At 37.7% G+C, this 25,841-nt stretch overlaps 1 non-coding gene across 1 annotated transcript; it reads right to left on the reverse strand.

The window, feature by feature from the left end:
• Positions 1–989: 989 nt before the first annotated feature.
• Positions 990–1,119, reverse strand: LOC118348800. Its single transcript, XR_004801808.1, has one exon. It is a non-coding gene; the product is annotated as a small nucleolar RNA snoR80 (small nucleolar RNA).
• Positions 1,120–25,841: the final 24,722 nt, after the last annotated feature.

Below are 25,841 nucleotides of genomic sequence, written 5' to 3' on the forward strand. Positions count from 1 at the left end.
AAGGAAAATGTTACATACCTTGTCTTGCACCATTACACCACTCGAATGTGACTCTACTTGTGCTAAAAATGCACAAAACTTATTAGTGCATTTCTTAATCGAGGACCACCGATTCATCAAAGAAACTACAGAACAGTTCACATTGCTTGGTTTTTTATATTCAGGATAAAATTCTGAAATTCTGTCCCACATTTGAGTGGACTTTTGATCAGTACCCTTTATTGCATCGATACTAATGTTGACTCCAGCTAAGACGAGGAGGTTATGCTCCTCTACAGTGAAAGATGCACCCCTTTTATATTTTTTTTTGGAGGATGCCTCTTTTCGCCGTCATTGAATGTTGCTTGGAGCACAACATTAAAATGTTGTGTTGGGGTGCTATTACAACCCTCTCCTCCACTTTGTAATAGAGAGAGTGGTGAAGAAGGGATCATCATCAATTTGTGTGTCCATCCTTAAAAAATAATACATTTTCAAGGTGTCAGAAAATTTTAAAAATTTTCAAGTCCCACAAAGCAGCAAATCATGTTACCACAAATTAAACAAACTGACATGCAAACAGTCCACAAATATGCAAAAAATTAGAGTTTGAAATAAAAGTCATTTGCTGATCTGGTATGCAAAGAAATATGTAGAAAAAGAGCAAAGAAATATGCAGAAAAAAGCAAAGAAAAACAGCAAAGAAATAAACTTGTTGTTTTGTTTTGCAAAGAAGAGTAGCAAACACATTTTATTCCTAATCTGGTATGCAAAGAACATCAAATAAATCTCTGTTTTTGGTTGAAAGTGTTGATGTTAATGTTCTAATCAATCTAAATCAATATTATCTAAACAATAATATGCATGCTCACAAACCCTTTATCGTAGCAAATCATGTTATAGATCTCAAATAATAGGATTTAGCTTCCGCACATAAAGAAATGCACACATACCCACATACATATACTTTATATATATATATATATAAGTGTCTTGACGATGGTAACAAACAATATATGTGGTGTTTCCGAGATCAAATGGCATTGAAATAAACCATTGGTCAGGATAGCCACAAACGTTATATGTAGCGTCCAAGCCATTACCAACATACATATACTACTACATACACACATAAATACACCCTAAAGCATGCTTACATGAAAGGAGAGCCTAAATTAGAGAAAATCTGGGACATTTTCAAGAAAATGAAAAGAAATTAAGAGGCTCTACATGAAAGCATATAAACTAGTAAACAAGAAAATCCCAACATTATCTTTTCAAGTTGAGTACAAGCTCAAATCAAAACCCTGAAAACAACAACAGCAACAACAATACAAAACCAAGTAACCAATAGCGAACAGAATAAAAAATAAATAAAAATAAAAAACCTCAGCAAGACAAAAAGCTTATGGAAAGAGCTTTTGGACCACCACATCCTTAACTAAAAGTTAAAAATAATTTTTTGCAATCCTTCTTCTTGATATAGAAATATCCTTTCGTTTTGAATTCTATGGAATTCTGTTGAGGCAAGTTTACAAGTTTACATGCTTGGCCCTTTTATTGAAGTGGGCATATAATTGTTGATGAATGATACGCAGAAGTTGGGTGATGATATAAAACGAGGTTGCCGATTCAGAAACTCATTCCTTCATGTTGATGAGATGCATTGAATTTCATTATCACATTTCTTAGTTGGAAGGATGTAGGAATTCTCTCTTAACATTTAAAGAAGTTTGACTTGCATTCTGTGTCTATAGTATGCCACATTAGGAGGATCATTCTTTAGAAGAATCAACCCGAAATCCTTACAATAGCTTCATTACATGATTCACAAAAAATGTGTTTTGATTCATGTGCACACGTAAAAAAAATAGAGGTGTGGTGATGCACAAGTAGAAAAAAAGAGGCTCTACATGAAAGCATATAAACTAGTAAACAAGAAAATCCAAAACCCTAAATTAATACTAAAACAACAACAGCAGCAACAATACAAAACCAAGTAACCAATAGCGAACACAAAACCAATCAATAACCAAAATGAATAGTAAAACAACAGAGTAAGACATAAGAAAATGGCAATGCATGAAAAGCAAACAAACCCAAAAAAATGAAAGCAGAAACAGTGGATTGTAGTAACCAAAAACAAAAAATATATATATAGTTATATATGGGGGCTCAGCTCTAAGACTCTAAGAGGAGGTTTGGCTAGACGCGATAATAACCAATTGAAGAAAAATCAACAACACCAACTTCAGAAAAATCAGCAACACCAACTGTAGAAAAATCAGAAACGATAATAACCAACTTACCCAAACAAATTCATATGCATTTGACAAATTCACAAATTCATACTCAAAATATTCAATACAAAGCTTACCCAAATAAAGTTTTGGTAGTTTTACCAACCCAAACTGAGAGAGAGTGTTGCGTTCTTGAGCCAAGCCGAGAGAGAGAGAGAGAGAGAGGAAATTGCACAACCATGGAAGATCAACCCAAAAACGGAGAGACAATCGATTGAGGAAGAGAGAAGAGGGAGAGAAAAGGGAGAGGAGTTTCAGAAAAAAAAAATGGCAAATGGAGAGAAGAGGGAGAGATGAGCGAGAGAGAGACGAGAGATGAGGGAAATACGAGGGAAATGGAAAACACGAGGGAAATATGAGGGAAAGAGAGAGGGGCAGTTGGACGGAAACAATAAATTATACCTTTGATCCTTCTACAGGAACTCGCCAACTATGACAATGGAGAGATATTTATTATAGCTCAAATTAGGGAAATATAGCTTTGGCTATTCCAATGCAAGGATTTTATTTCAGAAAAGGTTAAAATTTAGACTTGGACTTGGCAATGACTACTCCATTTCCAGTGCTCTAAAGGCTACTTTATCCCTCTCGTAGTGGTGAGCAGGCCAGCCCTCGACTGCCTAACACTTGCCTTCCTCGTGAACGTCAATAGGCGGGAGTGGGTCCAGTCCCAAATTGCCCGATAACTTACCTCCCCACAGGGCTCTAAATGGCGAGATGTGACTTAAAAGCATCTTCTCTCTCCCGCGACGGAGAGCCAGTCTTGACCCTTGGCTGCTAGGGAACTTACCCGAACTTTGGCCACTACGAAGAGTGCAATTAGTACTAGCCTAACCCAACACTTACCTTCCCGTGAGCGTTAATAGGTCGGCAAGTGGCGTAACCTCCCTCACATAGGAGAGCGGGTCCAACCTCTTGGCTGCCCGACAACTGACCCCGTCCCATCATGGCGAAAAGCAGACCGACTTCTCAGTCATTCGGCAAACTACCTCCTCGGGGGAACCAAAGGGGCAAGCTTAGTCTAAGGCATCCCAACCCCTCCCTTGGTGGAGAACGAATTTAGTCCTTGGACTCCCCAACATGACTCCTGGGACGCCATCTCCAACAACGGAATGCCAAACAAGAAATGCCTTGGACTCCTTGCTGCATTCCTCCACCAAACGAAAGGCCAAGTAAGTAACGCCTCACATCTCCGGCAAAAAAACCCACGCTTGCAAATTTGACACTTGTAGTTGAATATGAGTTATATTGACTTATTTAGTTTTCTAGTGGTATATTAAACAACTCTTCCTTGCCTTACGGCAAAGAGCGAGACAAATCCTCAGCTACGTGGCAACTATACCCCCGAGGAGACCAAAGAGGAAGGTTTAGCCTAAGGCATCCCAGCCTCTCTCCTCAAGTAGTATAGGCCCACTCCCTCCGCCAATCGGCATTAACTCTCGAGGAGGCCCACCCCCCAGGCCGACGACAACAAATTGAGATTGTATGATAGCGATAAAAATCCTGCTTACGGTTGTTCATAATGCAAGTTACAACACCCTTCACCCGATACACTCCCTAGAGCACACAAATGAAAAGCTAAAAGCGAAGAAGAAAAAGAACCCTAGAAGAGGAGAAGATTATGTACAAAGAATTCCATTAACATTATTACGAAGTACAAGCAAAGGAAAATGAAAATACATCGATACAAGGGGAAAATATATAGTTTCCGGGGTTGAGACTGGAGGGGTTGTCTGAAAGTGTGCTTGGGATCAGCTTCTTCCCTATCAAGGCACCTCGCCTCAACACCACCAGGTCCGGAGGGAGGTCTTGCACTTTCAATGCCCTCAAATTGTTTCGAGGATTCAGGAGCACGTGGTACCTCATTCTCAACAAACCCTCCAAGTAGCCCTAATTTCGAGCGTCGTCACGAACCAAACGGATGTGTGACAACTCCAGGCATAGCCAGGGAAGGGCAGTTTAGGTGCTATCAAGGTGAGAGCGCAGGTCTCGAATGATGGCCTTGGGGACGACTATTGTAACAATCCGCTAGAAATTCATTGGTGGAATTTCTATTGACTTTAGAAATCTCGTGAAAACCCCATAAGTTTTTACGAATCAACCAATCGCATAGGTTTTAGTCTGTCAACATAGTCAGTGTTATCACTCACTATGGTACTAGAAATGTGAGTTTTATTTATTTGAGGTGGTTAGAACTGTGAGAATACATTATGGTCTACGCTATTAGACTCAGTGGATTATTTAGGATTTTATGGCGCAATAAGTTTATTTTCATATTTTCGGACGAAACGACTGTTTGAAATTATGAAATTATTTTTAGGGGCACTTCAAGGTTGAATTTCGGTAAACGATTCACACTATAGGTAAATATGAATATTTAGGAATTTTTAGTGTTAAGTTTATGATTCACTTTTTCAGAGTGAATAGTAACCTCGGTAAGTGCACCAATTGCAGTGTTTCAAAATCACAGTGTGGAATGTCCAAATTAGATTAGAGAAACTTTATTTGGACACTTGCCAAGATCTTAGCCACACTTAGTGAATAATATTAGACACTTGGTACCATGAGAAGCGTTCGATAGATTTGAAGGAATCAAGCTGTGAAATCATGCCACTTAAGCAAAACTTTATTTCATTTGCTCAACCAAATTGTGCCAGATCAAAGAGGGCTTCAATCCTAGTGAAACCCTAAACGGTGGGAATCCAATTGAAAGCCCAAAAGTATTGTTGAAATCGGAACCCTAAACGGTTTCCCCAAAACCCTAAAGTTGGGCTCTAAACATTTTCTAATCCGATTTCTAGCATTGTGTTTAATCACTTGATTAAATCACTTCCACACTATTAATCTTTCAAATTTGTGTTAGAACATCATTATCCAACCTTGTTAACCTTGAAAAAATGAATGAGCCAAGTAATATTGGATTTGGGGTTGATAGCAACCCAAACCCTCTTTAAACCCAAAAATTTAGGCCCATTCGGTTTAGGCCCATTAAGGCCCACGAATTTTGTCACCATAGGATTGCTTCATGGCTAAGTTTTGTACCCCAACATGGCTGGCCAGATCTTTACAAGAAGGGCCTAGAAGGTTCTTGAAGTACAATGTAACACCCCGTATTTTAGTGTATTTTTAATGATAGATTATTTTTAATTATTCAGAAATTTATTCTCTTGTTTTAAAATTATTGGATTTTTAGTTGGGTTATTTTTATGATTTTTAGTTTACGAAAATTATTTTTGAAGTGCTTTCTCTAAATTAATTATTGTTTTGCATTTAAATTTCATTTCAAATTAAATTAACTTAATGTTGGGTTTAATTATTTATTTTCATTTTAATCATTACGTTTGAATTATTTTATTTCACTTGCAGTTTTAAAAATCGTTTCCGTTAGATCATTTTTTTGACCCAAGATGTGAGGATTGGACCTCATTTCTTTCCCTACATTTTCTCTTTCCTCTTTTCTGTTTTTCTTATTTTCTTCTTTTCCTTTCTTTCTTTTTTTTTTTCTTTTCTTTCCTGGCTCTCCCTGCGCTCACGTCTCTCCCTCTCTCCTCTCTCGTCCGTTTTCCTTCTCCCTCAGTCCGCCGTCGTGCGCCGGCGGTGACCGACACCGCCCCTCCCTACACCCTTCAACCTTCATCACCCCCTGTAAATTTCAGCCCCCAACTCGCCGCCGATAGCCCCCACGCGCATCACCAAGCCGGGGCACTCCTTGGGCCGCTGCGTCGCCGTCGTGCCACCTCCGGCCACCATCTTCTCACCACATCATCCTTAACCTCCTAGCAACCCAATGGACCCAACCCCACCTCCGATTTGTCACCGATGAAGCCCCACCATCAATATTTCTATTTTGGGTATTTTTGCACATCAACCACCCTTTACGCCGCCACCCACGGCCAACCACCACCACCACTAGCTTCACCGACATCCCTAGGCCCTACCCTATCAATCTCGGGTTTTTGTTTGCACCCGTTCAAAAGTGGGTCTTTGGGACCCATGGCCACAGTGCATTTGAAACTATTTGGTTGCTACGTTGTCGCTTCTTACAGCTCCGTGATCTTTCAAAAATTATATTATGGCATTGTAAGTATTTTTTTCAAAGAACTTTTGAGATTTAAATGTATTTCACGCTAACTCATATTTACTGTGAATTGGTTGGTTGTGCCGGACTGAGTCCAAGGAGTAAGGGGGTCGGTTGGATTAAATGACAGAGTTGTTTGTGTGATTGGTTTATGCTACGAGATTTGTTGGCTGTTTCGGATTTAAATATTGGTGTTTTGCGTTTGACGTGGGTTATAGTGGATATTGATGATTTTAGGAAGTGATGATATATTTTGGGATTATGAAGGTTTTAAGTTTTTAGGAATTAAAATAGGTTATTTAAGAAGCTTAGGCTTAAATATCGAAATCTGTGATTGATTGGAAACTTACGGAAATTATGTGATTATTTTTTTAGATGACGATTTATAGTCGACTTGACATTTTTGAGGAAAATTCTAAAAAGCTAAGTTGTCTAGGTAAGCGGGGTTCCTATGCTAGATTTGCATAAAAATAAAATCGACTGAGGTTGATTTTTGAAAATATGCATGTTTTGTTATGAAAAGAGATTTGAACTACCTCAGTTATTTGTTCTGCATTACTCATGAGATTCTGTTTAAGAATAAAGTATTTTCTGGCATGACTGGTGTAGACATGAGCTATTTTGTACTTTGTTTTTGAACTGTGCAAAAGAGAGCGAATATGAAAGCTTGTGCATAAAATTATGTTTTGTGATTTCTAAAAACTTTGTTCTATTCTGAAGATGTTCCGTACTCTGATATGATATGATTTCTGAAAACTCTGTTACGTTCTGGAAATTTTTTGTACTCTGATATGATGAGATTTCTAAAAGCTTTTGGCATGACATTCTGAATCGGGATGTGGTTTGTGGATGGTGACCTATTTGACCTACCGCGGGTGCTAATTGTGGCTTCTGTTTGGGTTGGTACCAACTGTTCTATTTCTGGTGCACCCACTTTGGAAACAAAATGGTTTTCTGGTGGTCTTTCATGTGTGCACACTCGGGGCTTCGAGAATAAATAAGGGGAAGATTCACATTCTGTTTCTGCTCGGTTAGCTACCAGGGTTTGCACAACCCTACCACGGGGGTTAAACATGGCCTCTTATGCGATATGATGCTCTGGTACGATGGTGGTCAGTTATGCTATGCCAAAAGAATTTGAATAAGAATATTTTTGAACTTTCTCTCTGATATTTTTATAACATGTTCTGACTCTGCATTCTGAAAATAAAGTGGTTTGTTCTGCATTCTGAAATCTGTAAATGCTCATGTTTGCATACTAGTATATGTTCTCTGCTTACTGAGTTGTTGATAACTCACTCCCCTCTTATCTCCAATATTTTCATATGATTGTTGGATATTTCAGCTGAGGATCAAGGTTATGAAGAATTGGGTGAGATGACTTAAGAATAGTGGATTAAGAATAGAAAGCTTTCGATGAGTATTGGTAATTTTTGATAATTATATTGTTGAAATGTGAGTATAAGTGACATGTAGAGAAGTTGGTAATTTTTTGGGGTTACCGTATTGAGGATTTTATATACGAGTAAGTGTGGTTAATTAAATTTGAAGTGTTTATGTTTGATTTGAATCTTTTGGAAGAGTATTAGCAATGTTGGAATTGATTATCTGATAATATGAGTTAACTCTCCGGACCCTCGAGGACGGGGCGTTACATACAAAGCTAAAGTGCCACCTCACTCTTTCACTCTTACACTCTACCTTGAGAAAAGATCTTGGACTGACTTTTATGAGAAGAAAAGGCCAACACTCAACATTTCCTTAGGCCCTATCACTTTCCATAACTTGTGTAAGAGGCTCTCCAGTCCACTTCTCACGAAAAGCAACTCTCCTTTACACTTTTCCTTCATAGAACACAAAAGACACTCTCAGACAGTTTTCGTATCTCTTTTGAACGCCTGTTTCAAAGCTTTGATAAGTGTTTTCTCGCAAAGTTGCCTTCATGAAAGTTGTTACTTTTGGAGTCTAGTTTATGTGGATATATTATTTGTTCCATTTGGAGATCATTAGATTGGTCAAAAGTTATTTAGACGCCACAAAGGTCATTCTATACGATAAACTGGAGAGTGTGTTCTTTTTTGGTGTTTTTGACCAAGCTAATGATTAGATCTTAGTCCGAAAGTTTTATGGAGTACTTTTAACATATGTATATGATTATTGGTTGAGGATTTGTTGCATGATTAAAAGCTTTGGAGAAATATTTTCTTAGATCTTGAAACTTAGAAATTGGAAGAGGAAAAACAGTTTCTGTTTTGAGAAAGTTTAAATATTTTATGGTTTAATCTTATTCCAATGGCTTTCATATTCTTATTTGAAGATACTAAGCCTATTATATACATGTTATAATGTTATTTTGAAGATATTTGATGTTAGTTTCGAAGATAGGAAATTTTATGCAAGGAGATATTCGGTTAGGCCAAAGTGATGATGTTCTTGGCTAAATTTATGTTTTGGTTGATGTTTAACCATGTGATCTTGAGTTTGATGCTTGGATTTGTTTTAGAACATATTTTTAAACCATGTGATGTTTTGGTTTGAAGATCACTTCTTTATAAGTCATGGATCAAGAGGTTGATCAAAACAAGTTAGAAACAAAATTCTATTTTGAACTTAGAAGAAAAACGAAAAAGTTCAAGTATGGTTTTAGTGATTTTGATGACTTTTGTTAAAGATTCAAAGCATGATTATTCTTAGGAATATGTTATGAGTATAGTAGAGGAAAAATTTTAGTTTAATCATGAGTTTTGAAATTTGAAAGAATTACAATAAAAATCAAAGGAAATAGCCTTTGTAAGTTTCAGCCCTATAGAGTTTTAATGGTTGTGTTTAGTTTTAAATTTTTCTGAATTGATATTTGAGCTTAGGATAAAATTTACATAAGGTATGTAGATTTTGGTGATTTTTGAAGTTATGATGCAAAATCCTTAAGTTAGGGGTAAAATGGTCATTTTCCCACATGTAGAGGGTAAAATGGTAATTTTACTCTAAGTTGATATTTTTTCATATTCCTAATTGTTAGTGATTAAGTTTTAATTTTTAGAAATCACTACTTTAAGTTTCTCGTGGTCGCACTTGAGTTTTGTCTCGAAGCGCAAAGATCCAGGTAAGTTAGCTTTTAACTTACTATCAGTTTAATGTGCATGAGTGATAAGTAAGGGAACTAAATTTTATGTATGCATGTTATCATATGTGTCATTCCAAGTCATTACATATTTATCTGTTACACAGAATTTTATCTGTCATGAGTTATTCGTCTACTAAACAAGATATTCTGTCACGTATTGCTATACGTTGATATACATTGCAAGAATGTCATGTTAAGTATGCCATCTGTTACATATATTTCATGACACGTAATATTCATTGTCACATGTTACGCCATGATAAGAAATGTTATCTGTTACATGATATGCGATGTTACGAAATGTTACCTGTTACATATATGCCATGTTATGAAATGTTGTCTGTTACATTTATGTTTCAAAGTATGTTATGTCTATTGACTTCCGTTCATGTCACGTTACGCTACGTCAGGATTTCTATCTTTTATGTCACGTTTATGTCATGTTCATGTTACGTCACGTTACGAAATGTCATGTCTGCCAGTTAAGTTATTCATGTCAATCACGACCCTAAGCGCTAGGATGGGGTAATATCCTAGTAGAACTCCTTTGGTCACGCTGGAGTGTCTAAATAGGTGTGAAATTTCCTGGGATGACGAAGTACAGTCAACAGGTTGCGAATGAGGCCTAATTAGCTGGTCACTGGAGCACGCCAGGCACTAACACCGATGGAGCCACACATTATGTTACGTGTGTCCACAGCAAGTGTGGCACAAACAAATAAGTCATGGGGCCACAACAACTGTGGAGCATACACTACGTGAGACATAGTAATTGTGACACGTAGAATACGTGGGGCCGCAACAACTGTGGAGTACGTATTAACGCACTCACAGTTGGTATAGACACCTGTGATGTGATGCGGTAATCGGCAGGGACACACAGCTCAAGGGGACCTGTGTAGCACCCATATGGTCACTTTAATGATTAAGTCTATTGAACAAGATTCCAAGTTCATGCATTTCATGTTCAAGTCATGTTTCACATTATGTTCTGTTCAAGTTTACGTTCACGCAATCATGGTAATCCCATGAGACAATAATATGTTTCAAGTTCATGTTATGTTATGTTCACGTTCACGTTATGTTCCAAGTTCACATTTATGTTATGTCATGCTCAGGTTCATGTTATTTTCAAGTTCGTGTTCAAATTATGCATGTTCACGCTCATACTATGTTTCAAGTCCATGTTATGTTTTAAGTTCACGTACATGTCATGTCACGTCAAGTTAAGTTTAAGTTCCAGTTCAAGTTATGTCAGCTCATGCCATGTTATGTCAAGTTACGTTATGCTTATTATTTCATGCCATGTTATGCCAGGATATGTTATGTTTTCTATTGATTTGAATATGCATTCATGTTTTTACTGCCATGCATGCATCATTAACCTGTGTGGAAGTTTCCTGTTAACTTGCTGAGATTTGATTACAACCAAATCCCCCCGAATGGTAGGTCTTATTACGGAATCTGAAGGAGAATCGGGAATCGACCAACTGGAGACGGTCGACTAAGCGACGATGCGACGATGCGACGTAGGTGTTAGTACAGTAGTTAGCTCAGATTACTACATGTATTTGTGAAGTTCAATCTCCAGCACTCTTTTGATCACAACCATTTTGGACTAGTGTTTTGATATCAGTTTTTAAGTATGTCATTATGTATGAAGTATGTTTTAAGTATTTGGGATATTTCAGTTTGGTGCATAGTATTGCTAAAGAAAAAGTTATCTACTGCAAATATTGCATAATGCTATATGCATGTTAGGAATATTGCATCTTATATGTCATGAACGGGGGCAGGTAACCTTATATTGCATGTCTCGACGCTTCAAATGTTCGTCCGATCCCAAGCGGAATTTGGGGGCGTCACAGCCATCACGTAATCATCCTTAACGTTCTCAGCCTCCTAGTCCTTCACTTTCTTAGATTTGGCATTGAAAGAGTCCTTCTTTTCCTACACAGACTTGGGGCCCTCCTCGAACTTCCTATCCAACCTTGGAGCTCTCTTTGAGTTGTTAGCTCACAGCCAATCCAGCTCCTCCTACTGGCAACTCCTAAAGGTTGTCCCTTGCATCCTTAGTAAGCGCCGCTTCAAGACGGTACAAACCGGACTCCTCCCGGGTCCTCACCAAGTCAGACTTGAGTTAGGCCTTATGCTGAAGAAGTTGGAGTATCCTCTTCTACATTTTTTGCCGACTGAATTGCACTTTTACAAGGGTTTCGTCCAACTCCTCTTTTCTCTCCCTCTCTTCCTTGGCACAGCGCAAGGACAACCGGGCCAAAGATTGAATCGCCTGGTTCTCACCTTCCAGCCCCTCCCAGTCATCCATAATGAACGTCGACAACTGCTCTACGCCCTGCCATGAAATTTCAAGTTAGTGTGAAAGGAAAATGCACCAAGAAAGCTTAAAAGGAAATACGAAGAGTTGATAGTTGACCTCGAAAAAGACCTCCCTGAGCCAACGAGCCACTTCTTGGACACGGTCAGAACGGGCCCTGCCTACCAGGAGACTTGGAGCAGCACCCCCTCTCCTCAGAAGGGTTCTCGAGCATAATGCCATCACCCCCCGATGCCTCAACACCTACCACGAACTTTGCTGGGGATGAACATCCCAGGCCTTCGTCTTCCATGGCATGTTCGGGAATCTCTTTGACCCTTGAGCCTATTGAAACTGTTGGAGCCTCGCCAACTACTGACGCATTGTGCACTGCCTCTTTCCGCCTCTTCCCTTACCTGATTTGCATTTCCTTTAGCCTTTATAGCCTCATGGAACTCCTCTAATTTTAGCACTGCCTTATGGAAAACCATCTTTGGACAATCAAACTTGCCCTAAAAAATGAACTTATTTCTCCTCATCCATATGCTTCTTAATATTACTACTGTAGTTTCCAAAATGCCATTCTTTAAATGCAGAGATAGTGTCTCTTACAACTGTACAAAGTCAATATTATTACTACTCCATTTTTGTACTAGACTTTCATTCTCAGCCCACACATCACTCGCAGCTGGACTGGACCATAATGCATGAAAAATCGATTCATCTTCTCAATTACAGATGGGGCAGAGTGAAGATTCTACAATTTTTCTTCCTTTCAACTTCACTCGAATAGGAAGAATCCCACTTAAAGCTTTCCATAAAAAATTGTTTGACTACACCTGGAACATTTAGCTTCCAAAATTTTCTCCATTTTTTATTTTGTGCATTCACATTGGATGGTTCCCCTTTTCTAGATCTTCTCCTCATATTTTTTGCGTTATAAGAACTTCTAGCAGTAAATTCTCCATCGTTTGTGTAACCCCATATAATTTTATCCTCAAACCCCATTTTGCTTAAAGAGATACTACATATATTTATGGCTTTTTCCTTTTCAAAAATAGAAGGTATCAAATCTTCATTCCAACACTTTAACTCCTCAATGACCAGCTCACTAACTTTTGACTTTGCACACAGAATTTGAGGAAGGGATTGTACCTTAAAAGTTGTTTGTTGTGGCAACCATTTTTATTTCCATATTTTGATAATTTCCTCATCACCCATTCTCCATGAAAATCCATCCTTCATCACCTTCATTGCTAACCACATACTTCTCCAGATATAAGAAGGTGAATGCCCAAACTTTGCCTAAAAAAAATGAGTGTTTCTGTAGTATTTTTCTTTATATATCCTTGCCACCATTGACTCTAGTTCTCACACGAGTCTCCAGCATTGTTTCGCTAGAAGTGCCAGATTAAATTTTTTATATCTCGGAATCCCATGCCTCCCTTATGCTTTGCGTCACCCATTTTGTCCCATTTTTGCCAATGCCCCTTTCCCATCTTGGTTATTGCACCACCAGAATTTTGATAGCATTGCTTCAATGTCAACACACAGTTTACTTGGCAGTTTGAGGACACTCATAGTAAAAGTTGATATGGACTGCAATGCAGCTTTAAAAAGTATTTCCTTTCTCGTAGTTGAAAGAAAATTATTTTTCCACTTCCTTATCTTATGCAAGATTCTTTCTTTAATACTTCTAAAAGTATTGTATTTAGACCTTCCGACCATTGTTGGAAGACCTAAATATTTCCCATAATCTCCACAAAGAATAGCCCCAACTGCATCCATTATCTACCTTCTCACATCATCACTGGTGTTTTTGCTTAATAAAATGGAAGTTTTCTATTGATTAATAACCTGCCCTGATGCCTGCTCATATTGATGTAGAATACCTTGTATTTTCAACCACTCTTGACTACTTGCTTTACAGAAAATCAAATTGTCATCTATAAAGAATAGGTGCTTGAGCCTTGTTCCTCCTCTTATCACTGTGACTCCTATTGTTTCTCTTTTGCTTTCAGCTTGGTTGAGAAGAGAACTCAAACCTTCAGCACACAATATAAAGAGGTATAGTGATAGAGGATCCCCTTGTCTTAATCCCCTCGATGGTATTATTCTTTCTCCCGGGTTACCATTCACCAAAATAGCATAAGAAATAGACCTTTTGTCTTACACGACACATTATAAGATTAATCCACCTCTCCTTAAAGCCCAGCTTCTTCATTATAGCTTCCAAATAGTTCCATTCAATTCTATCATATGCATTTGACATGCCAAGTTTTAAAGCCATACTACCAGCTTGTCTCTTTGTTGTGTTTTCATTTTGTGCAAGACCTCATATGCCACTAAAACATTATCAGTTATCAAATTCCCTGGAATAAATGAACTTTGACAACTAGATATAATACTAGGTAGTACCCTTTTCAATCTATTAGCAAGCACCTTTGCAATCATCTTCTACAATACATTACATAAGAAAATAGGCCTAAACTCATTGACACAAGTGGGATTATTGGCCTTTGGGATGAGTGCTGGATATGTGTGATTCAATGGACAAGGCATACTACCACCATTAAGAAAGTTTAGAATAGCATAGCATAGCATACCTTTTCTCCTACAATCTCCCAATGTTCCTGATAGAATCCAACCCCAAACCCATCTGGCCCTAGAGATTTCATGGTGAGTTAAAGCTGTATACACTTCCTCCACAATGAATTCCTACAACAACTCAACGTTCATTTCATCAAATACTCTATGTTCAATAGATTGTAAACACCCTTCAATTGCTTCTATTGTTGGATTTGAGGAAGTATGGATTCCTGTGAAATAATCCTTAAAAGCCACCACAATGGCTTCTCTTTAGTCACACCTCTATGATTTAGATCAATGAGTTTGCTAATAAAATTCTTCTTTCTCCTTTGGTTAGCACAAGTATGAAAAAACTGTGTTCCTATCCCCCATTTGGTACCAATGTATTTTAGCCCTTTGTCTCCATTTCATGTCTTCTTTCTCTAGTAACTCCCCTAACTCCCTTTGCAATTTCTTGATCTCCTCCATGTTATGGATGCCTTCATCCTCTTGTAATTGTTTTAATAAGTAAGACTTCTCCTTTATAGCTGAATCACACCTGGTACCTCTTTTCCTCCATATGGTTAATCTTGGTTTACAATATTTAAGGCTTGATTGTACGCTACTTAGAGGATCTATAGTTGTTGCTGTGACACCCCTAGATTCCACTTGGGATCTGACAGACATCTGAAGTGTCAGCACATGCAATACAAGGTTATATACCCTTGTTCCTGACAAATGAAGATGCAATGCACCTAGCAAGCATCTAACAGTACATAATATTCGCAGTGGATATTCGTTGTCTTTAAGCAATACTATGCACCAACTAAAGATATCCCAAATATATAAAGCATAATCCATACATATTGAAATGCTAGGCATCCATGATTACAGCATGAGTCTCGAAAGGACTATAATCTCAAAGTATAAGAGACAAAGCTCCATCATTACATTGCCAAAATATAATTACTGGGCTAGTTCATTGAGCAACTCAGGTAACTCGACCAACGATGCCATAATACTCTCCAAAAATCTAACTAAGGAGGCCACAACCTCCACATCGTGTCGGCATCGCCTAGTCAACCTCCTCTGGTGTGCCAGGCTCTGCTCCCTCTCATGAAGGAATAATCGTGAGAAAATACTTTCAAAGGTTTCAAAAATGGCATGCAAAAAGGCTCATAAAACTGCCCGGGAGAGCTTCCGAGTGTTCTCTCCAAGAATGGAAATGAAAATGGGTGAAATGATGACTTGCACGCCACTTCTGGAAAGTGAAGTATCGGCTTGAGTGACACCTTGATGGATGATGATTAGGTCACAAAAAAAGTGAAAATAGTGAGTGGGAATGTGTTACTGCTGCTGCCGTCTAGAAGGGAGGTGGTGAGGTGGATTTTCCTCTCACATCAAGGGACTATTTGTGTCTATTAAGGGCGAAGGTTGGTCTACCATGGGTGGGCAATAACTTCCGCAAGAAGCTTTTCCAATGTGGCCAAAATTCATGGGCCTTAAACAAGTGGGCTTCATTTTAAGGTTTGAGATACTATCAACCCCAAATCTAATTTTTCTTGGTCCAATCAAATTTTCAAGGTTTAAATGGTTGAATAGTGATGTCATAAAATGAATTTTTGGAATTAATAGCATGTGAAAGTGATTTAATCAAATGACTAGACACAATGCTAGAAATCGGATCAAATAGGGTTTGGAGGCCAACTTTAGGGCTTGGAGAAATCGTTTAGGGTTTCGATTTCAATCAAGATTTTGGGGTTTCAATTGGATTTCAATCATTTAGGCTTTCACTAGGGTTGAAACCCTCTCTGATTTAGCACAATTTGGATGGTTGGATGGAATAGGGTTTTGCTAGGTGGCAAGATCTCACACCTTGATTTTCTTCACATTTCCATCTCATGGTTCATCTTGGTGTCAAGTGTCCAATACTATTCACCAAGTGTGGTTAAGATCTTGCCAAGTGTCCAAATAAAACTTTTCTAACCTAATTTAGACATTCCACACTTTGATTTTTAAAATACTGCACTTAGTGTTACTATTGAGATTACTATCCACTTTGGGAAAAGTGAAAATAAACTTTACACTGTAAGATCTTAAATATACACAATAAACTAACATGCAATTCATTTTTTGAAATTCAACGCCGAAGTGCCTCGAAACAAAAGAAAACACATTTTTGAACAAGCTTTTCATCCGAAAACTGAAAATGAGATTATTGCGCTATAAAATCCTAAATAATAAACTGAGTCTAATGGCACAGAACATATCACATTCTGACACTTCTAACTATCTCAAATAAATAAAATCGCACTTCTAGCACCATAGTGAGTGTTAACACTGACTATGCTGATTGACTAAAACCTACGCAATTGGTCGTTTCGTGAAAACTTACGGAGTTTCCACGAGGTTCTTAAAGCCTATAGAAATTCCACCGTTGAATTTCTAGCGAGCTATTACAGTTGTAGCCCTCTTCCTTTGCTCTCCAATTAATCGTCTACACAGTCATCCTCCAAACCCCAACTAGCCTCATATTTAAAGCCCTTTTGTCTTATCATTTCCTTTGTAAAAGCTCCATCACTGTGCTCATTACTCCAGGTGTATTTAGAACCGTACCAACTGACATAAAAAAGCTAATCCTCTTCAATTTCTTGTCTAAAATAGGTCATATGTGCTTCACTATGAATACAACCACCTTTTTTCTCATCTTGAGATGTTATTTCATTAAAGTTCCCACATACACACCAACCCAACTAACTAGCAGGTTTTAGAAACTTTAATAACTCCCATGATTTTTGCCTTTTACTAACTTCAAGGTGGCCATAAAATCCAGTAAACTGCAACTGTTTCCTATCATATTCTTCTTTCACAATAGTTGTAATATGTCTATTAGAGTAATTTGTAATAGTGATATCAAACTCTTGTTTCCACAATATGGCTAATCCCCCACTTCTGCCTATCGGATCCACTGAAAAGCATGCATCAAAACCCATTCTTTTTTTTAGATACATCCACTTACTATTGTTTATCCTAGTTTCCATAAGGAAAACTAAGATGTGCTACTTTTCCTTCACGATATAGTATAGTTCTTGGACTGTCTGGGGGTTCCCAAGTCCCTGACAATTCCAAATTAATGTTTTCATGGTGCCTAGTGGGGTTGCCTCATAGCTACTGCCAATCTAACATTCTTAACTGCTCCACCATCTTCAATTACCCTTTTTGCTTTCTTGAGATTTTTTGTGTCCAAAACCCTTCCTCCTCATCAACCAATTCTCTTTTTATTAAGGTATTGTTATTCTCTTATATGAAAAGGATGCCTTGATCTCTTGCTCGGCGCTTCCATCTTCCTTTTTCCTGGCAGGTCAGCTTTTGTTTGGTTGGTTGATCACAGCATTGCTTCACAATATCAGTTGTTGTTGTCTTCTCAACACTTAAATATGGAATTTCTCTCTCTCTTACCTCGATCATACAATCTTTTATCATAGCCATCGGCCCATCTACCTCCAAGCCCATTGCTTCCACGTTCAGACAATTTACTCATGTTTCACAATTACCATCTCGGGCCTCCTCGAATTTAATTGTTCTATCCGTTTGCACTCTCACAGTTAATATAAACCAAAGGTAATTTGTGTAACTGGACCCAGAACAACTCTCGAACAAACAAGATTGAGGTTGAGTACAACCATCAAACAGTTTCAAAACAAGCAAATAGCTGTCAAACAGCCATGGCCTTCCATTCATCACCTTATGTTTGTCAGTGTGGGTAGTAAAAATTACAGTAAACACATTGGGTCCTACATCCTGAAATACAATTGGTTTACTCACTTTCCAAATTTTTGACATTATTGAAGCAGTCACATCCTTGCCGGTAATCCTATCCATGTAAAGTTTTCCGATCAGACTTCTCTCCATCATCCGACATGATTCCTCTAAGCCTTCTTCACTTAATTCAATCAGTAGGCTCTCTTCCTTCGACAGACTCAGATGACTCCATAAATCCTCCAAATCTTCCATCCATTCATCTCTTAACATACTATTACGAGAGAAATAATACATCACTCCATAGGTAAATTTAGTAAAACTCACAAACACCACCACTGCTCTCGAAGGAGAAGACGAGAGGAGATTTAACTTTAGTGGTTATTGAGAATTCCTAAATAGCCACAGCGTTTAACTAGGCTTCTAATGAACACTTCATTTGACAAATGTTATATATTCTTTTTGATAAATACATTTCTATACATTTGATCATATACACTCATATAAAAAGTGTATGTAACCATCATATTATCACTAACATATATAATCAATACTATATCACTATATGATACTATTATAAATATACTAATACTAGTACTAATACTATTAGTAATCCACTATATATAAATAACTATAGTATAGTTATACTAACTATATAATCTACTAATACTATACTAAAATAAAAAAAATGGACTAAACCGGAACGAAACAGGTAAAATCGAAAATACCGGTTTAGGGGTGTCACCGGTGCGGTATCCGTTCTTCAAATCTCAAATCCGATGTATACCGGCTCAGTTCTAAAATATGTTGAAAACCAGACCAGTTACACCCCTAGTTTGGACGGTGATTGCAAAAATTGCTAGTTTCAAGGTGCTACATGTGTTTATATTCCATCTTTTTTCATTTTCCTCCGACCAATTTATATGGCATATTGGAGCAATTTATACAATGGTAATTAAATATTCTAAGTCTAAATCTAGTGTTTAAATGCGACAGCAAATGGTTATTGGATGACTCAAATATGACTCACTAATATAAGAAAAATATGTCGATTGCTTCATTGTGAAGGGAGTTGCTTCGCCCTGTTCTGTTGGGTTCTCTAGAAATGCTTTTGAGGTTTCAAGGATTCATACATATTTTCATTTCATTTTTTGTAATATTGATGTATTTTCTTGTTGTTACTAGATACCAATAGTACAAGCCTATGGTGGTTGTGGCGCCCTCGGTAGTTCTCTCTTGAGTCATGGTGCTTGAGAAGTGAACCAATCTGTCGTATCCCTTCTGATATTGTGAGGGTTGGTGTGCCCGTATACAAAGTACACGTGTGTAACAACAATTGCAGTGGAAATAGTAAGGGAGATTCGTCGTAGACTAATTTAGTAGTACCAGAGAAGTGTACAATTACTCCATCATTAACAGTAATAATATTGATATGTCACTATAACTCCAATCTATATATAGTTACAAACTATTATAAGTTCATCACTTACATAAAAATGTAGTGAACTCATCTTAAATTACAAATTATAAAATCAAACAAGGACATGCCTCCAAGGCTATTCCACAAGTTGGGTTGGTCTTTCTTCCTAGGGATAATTCTCTTGGATTACATAAAAAAAAAAAAAAAAAAGGCCTACTGTAACACCCTGCTTAAAAATACCTTAGGCTTTAACACTAGTAGCCTTGACGCTAGTTAAGTAGAGGTTGTGATACTTCAGAAGAATGGAATTTTTGGAGGATGAGTTAGCAAAGGAGCTTATATTATCGAATTAGTTAGCATTTTTAAAAGATTTTAGTGTTTTATTAAATTTTGAGGAAAGGTGCCAAGAGGCCAATGGAAGAAGGACACATGGCATATTGGGGGCTTGCCACATTGATGGACTAAGTGATTTGGCTAAATGTTGGATGAATTTGAAGAAGCTCAAGAGTCGTCTAATAAGGGCCCTAGTTTGTTAAGATGAGATGAGCTAAGGATAGACACAAAAACCTTAGGCCTAACATGGGAGACATAATACTTTAGGTCCTACTTGATGAACATGAGACTTTAGGCTCTACTTGAGGGACATAAAACTTTAGGCCCTGCTTGATGGACATAAGACTTTAGGGCCCTAGGTTACTTGTTTCTGAACTTCTTGTAAATATTCGGGTCCTAGCATTTTCCTTTAACCCAATTCACTAAGGATGTGATGAGTAAAGGATAAGATGTTAAAAATCCGTATGCCCAACTTGAAAAATATAAGGTTTTAAGCTTTTCTTGGCGGACACTAGAAAATAGGCCCAATATGAAGGACATAAAGTCATTGATAAAGTAATTGAGCCTAACTTAGTAAGAGTGAAGGCCTTTGGCCCAATCTAACAAAGACCTAAGATTAGGATCCAACCAAGTAGGCCTTTGAGTCCATGGATAGGCCCCACAAATCTAGACATAAGGTCCATATAATAACCCACACCAACGCTTGCACATTTGGCCAAACAAAAGCTCAATCCCTGAACTTGAAGCCCAAAGCCTTATCTTTTATTTCATTCTTCCAATTGGAGCCCACATATACCATACCATGGGTTTCCCTTAAACCAAAGATGAACCACATGCTCCTAGGGTTCCCTCGCAACCATGGTTAAGCTTCTAACTTGAGTTAAGAAGCACTACTCAGCTCACACATTAATAGTAACCCACACCATGATTTTTGCCTAGTTTTCCTTAAATTATTTTTCTTCACATTTATGATCTAAAGTTTTTAGATTTATAATTGTTTTGCATCATTCTTAGACAACCCTAGATGTTAGACTTAAGCAAACCCATGTCAATTGGAACCAAGCCATGTCAATGCCAACACAACCACCGATCGGCACCCTTGGTACATCACCACACACCACCTTATCAAACTAGCCCCAAACCCAGGCCTCTTCCACAAATTTTTTAAGGATTTTCTTCACTTTCAATCCTCATTATGCCACCTAAAAACTAACTTAGGTGAAGGCCAAAATATTTACATATACAAAGACAAAAATCCCAACTAATTGCATAGAAACTTGAAAGCTTGACTAGCCGAACTGCACCTTCATCATCAAAACTTTTTCTGCACCAAATCAGCCACTCCCCATGCCACCACCCATGTCCCTTTACCACCTAAAAAATCCTGTCAATTGTGGTAATAATGCCCTCAAATCAGACCAAGAGAATGGGACAAGAAGTAATCAAAACTTGGATTGCATGGGGAAGAACCAAACTGTTGGCCTTTAGCAATGATTTCATCTTGAAGTCTTTTGATTTTAATTTCTGAACAAAGGTAGCTCCTGAACCTATAGACACACTTTTACACCTAACCATGAAGAAATCATGAAAATATAGGGCACTATTCACCTGGCTAAAGATGACACAAACTGGATTTTTGCACTCATCACTCCACCACCCACATCCACCACTCATAACACTTTCCTTGTAGCCAAACCATCACCTCCCATGCCTCTCACCCTCCATTGAGTTTGATAAATACCCCCCCCCCCCTCACCCCTTACTTCCTCACACAACTCCCTCAAACATTCTCTTAGTTTTCTTGAGAGCTATACACTCTTAGTGTAAGTAAGGTGACAAACCGAGTGGGTTGAAAGTAAGTTCTTGAAGTGAGTTTGTTCTTTGAGTCAAAGCCACGATTTGGGTAAGCAATCCTATCCTATCTTTATTAAGTATTAGAATGAAATTTTTGACTTTAATTTATGGCATGAGAATGTGGTTTTAATTGAGTTTAAATGAGGATTATCATGGAAAATGCAAACAGGTTAGATTTGAGATATTGATTAAGTAAATTGTTTTGGGTTGAATTTTTAGCCATGACATGTCTTGATATGATTTTTTATGATTCAGTAATGTCTTAAAATAATTTTTGAAGTTTTAAAATTGAGGTAAAAAGCATGTCATGATAGGTTTATAGATCTATATCTTGTGTAGATCATCAAGCATGCATCGGTTTCACTTGATCAAAATTTAGTTTATAAAGTTTTGGTTAAATTTCCTAAGCTTGAGTAATGAGCATTTAGAAAATTCTTGTGATTCAGATAAGAATGAAATGCAGGATTTTTTTAGGTTTTAAACATCTCTTTGACAAGGAAAAACTAGAAACATCATGCATATACTTAATTGATGATTTAGTAGTGATTTGGCTTTAACCAATGCTTAAGTGTTGGGACGAATTTGTATGACCTGAATCTAAGTCATAAACATGTCCCTAAGGTTATGTTCATTGTTGCCACATGATGAAATTTGAGCCCACATGCATTGATAGAGGTTTTAGACTTGAATTCACATATAGGCCCACAAAGATGCATGCCACGGGTTGATTATTTGGGAATAATTGTGGATTTATTCTTGCAATTATAAGGGCATAAATGGTTTTAGGATATAAAAAATATGAAGTTTGTAAAATTTGGTAAATTGTGAGGCTCAATTTCAAATAGTGAAAATGTAGGGCCTTGTAGCAATTTTGAAAATTTAGGTCAGTTTTGTAGCAATTATGAACATATTCCTTACTTATGAAATTTATAACTTAGAATAACTTTTGTAATAGCCACAACAATTCCTAAGTGCTCCAAAAGTTTGAAAGTTAGCCTCTAACTTACACTTTGATAACTTATTTATGATTTATTGATAAATGTCACATTCATGATATAAATTTCATTTTGAGCCGGAAAAATAGCATTGTGCATTTGATTATTTCTTCGTAATTTTTACATTTGAGCATATTATATGAACTTCCATTTTCATACTTTACAAACACACGTTATGAAAATCATTTTCAAAGCATATCATGAAAATATAAATTTTTGTCACGATCCCAAAGGCTAGAATGAAAATGTTTTGTAACGATACCATACGTATGTTAATGATGGATTTAATAATGATGAAATGTTATGTTTTTGAAAGGATGAATTGAAAATGTTCTTTGTAAGAAAATGTGCATCTGAATTGTTTCTTATGACTTGTAGGATTTTTTGAGAAAGCTGGATGGAAGAATAATACAGATTTTTCTACATGCATTTCATATTTATCATTTATCATGCATAATTTATCTTTGTACACGTTGGTTGTTTAACTTACTAAGATTTCAAGTAAATCTCACCCTTGTAGGCCTACCACCATTCCTCTCGGAATGCTAGAAGTTGTATTAGGACCAACATTCGATGAACAAGATGAACCATTGGCATCAAATGGTTGAGGATGAGCCTGATCTAGAGAGGAGGCTGGACTTGATTTTAACTTTCATAGCAATGGTCTATATACTATAGAGCGGATGCGAGAGTTAGTCTGATCATGTAGATTCTGTTTTATAGAGATTCTATCTCCCACATTATGTTGCACTCAAGTGGACCTCTTAAGTAAGAAAGTACCTATTATGGTCTATAAATCATTAGGATGTTTAGTTCTTTCTAGCATCAATTATTTTTATGACCCTTATTTTCGCTGGGATTATTGCATACTGCTAGTTGTATACTAAGGTGCATTGCATATTAACTGTCATGAACGGAGGTATGTAACCTTGTATTGCATGTCTCAACACTCCAATCTCTGTTTCATCCTAAGCGGAGGTTGGGGGCGTCACACAAACGGTTCCAAAGAATGAAACCACAGGTGCGACCACTACAGTGAGATTTCGAGGAAACCCTAGCAAGTTAAAACTCATGGCAGTACTTACAATGAAATACAATGACAATGAATATGCATGCACCAATTTATATAAATAAGGCTAAGAGCACACATATATTCATAAGCATGCCGAGGAATCACCCATTGAGCAAAATACATATATTCAGAAATTGTCATAAGAACACCAAATATGGAGAATCACTCCACTCATTCAACATGGGGAATTTCTCCACTCGGTCAACATGTGAAACACATTCACCAAAACACAACGGGGAATCACTACACGTGTTTGACACGGAGAATCTCTCTACCTAGTCAATACGTGGAACATCTCCACCAAATCATCACTAAGAATGCTCCACTTGATCAACACGAGGACTCTCTCTACCCATGATACCATACGAAGTCATACCAAAATGCCCTACCCCGATTATCATGGGGAATCCCTTTACCCATATGAAACTCATGGTAACATGCCGCCCATGAATGATATGGGGAATCCTCAAATCGATCCCATGAGTACAAAGCACATTGAAAATACATCATTTTAAATTACATCATCTTCAAATCTTATCTTCAAATCAATTAATATATATAGTGAGAAAAGTATGCACTTTCTTTAGAGAAATAGATGAGAAGTAGAATATGCAAATCTTGAACATACTCATGATGTTAGCCTCACACTTCTAGTATAATCGTAGGACTGAACCTACCAAGATAGTATTATAAATAATAATGGTCATGTCAGAGTGACAACCTTTAGATTGAAGAAGACTCTGAACTCTCGGCGTCCTTGAAGTCTTTAAATAGAAAAGAAGAAAAGAGTATTGAATTCCTTCACGATCTCTAGGGTGGGATGTTGACTATCATCAATTATCTTTTCTATGGCAGGACTATCAGTTACAGTCCTGACGAAACTTGATGGTTTCTCTTAGCTTTGTCCTCTGGATTTGAAGAATGGTAGAGAGCTAGTGATTGATGGGATAAGGAGTCCACGTCTCTGCAGCTTGCCTTGTGTGACAACCCAGACTTAGCCAAGTCTTCACCTATCTTATGTCACCATGTTGGGCCGTGCATAAGGTTTAGAGTCCTTGAAGAACCTTCCATTTTTATTAGTTAATTATTTGCCTTAGTGTGTTTGAATCTAAGCTCATAAGAGAGGCCCAACAAGGGCTTAGGAATTTGGCCAGCCCATTGGACTAAAGCCTAAAACCCTAGTGGAACAATACACACCAAACCCTTTAGGCCACTTGTCACACATTCAAGGCCTGATGAATCTAGACAAGATTGTGGGAGAAGGGGTTAGAGACTTAGAGCTTCAACAACCTAAAAACCCTAGCACTCCAACCATGGCAAAGGGCACCAGAATTTGACACTTGTCATACATAAAGAATGGTAGGAGGATTTTCTAGAAGAACGCAATCATGAGGTGTCTAGCGAAGACAAGGGATCACTTGGTCAATGTATCCACTCACCAACCACCCATGTTTTTCATGCCACTTATCAAAGCCATGTGAGTTCCAAGAAGATTTGCATGGGAAAGTAGCACATAGGGGGCTCAAGAGACTAACACATTATTCCACCAAGAGATTAGGGTTTCAGCCAAGGAGGATCTAAGGGGATTCCAACCACCTTTTCGCCAAGTGCCGCACGTGCAACTGAAAAGAGGACTTCCTAGAAGATGGTTATGATTAGAATTGGAAAAGGCACATGGGATAAAACAAAACCCTACTCCCTAGGTTTCAGCCACTACACCACACTCCCTCACACACACCACATATCACTCACTTGGGAACTCTACAAGGAGGTTCATGGGGAAAAGGAAATGATGCCCAGGAAATGTTCACCACACGCCACCCCAAGTATCTAGAGAACAAGAAAGGTCTTGCTGAAAATTGAGATGAGCAGCCAACCAACACACACCCACACACCCTTGCCAACTGGCATGCATGCATATGCCCGCTCTCCCAAGGGCGATTAGGGTTTTAGTGAAAAGTCCCTTAAACCCCAAAGGTTCATTGAACCTGAGCATAAAGGAGGGACATGAATAGGAATTAGGGTTTTGGATTTGAGCTCAACAC

Source organism: Juglans regia, chromosome 6 (assembly GCF_001411555.2).
Source record: "Juglans regia cultivar Chandler chromosome 6, Walnut 2.0, whole genome shotgun sequence".
Classification (NCBI taxonomy): domain Eukaryota; kingdom Viridiplantae; phylum Streptophyta; class Magnoliopsida; order Fagales; family Juglandaceae; genus Juglans; species Juglans regia.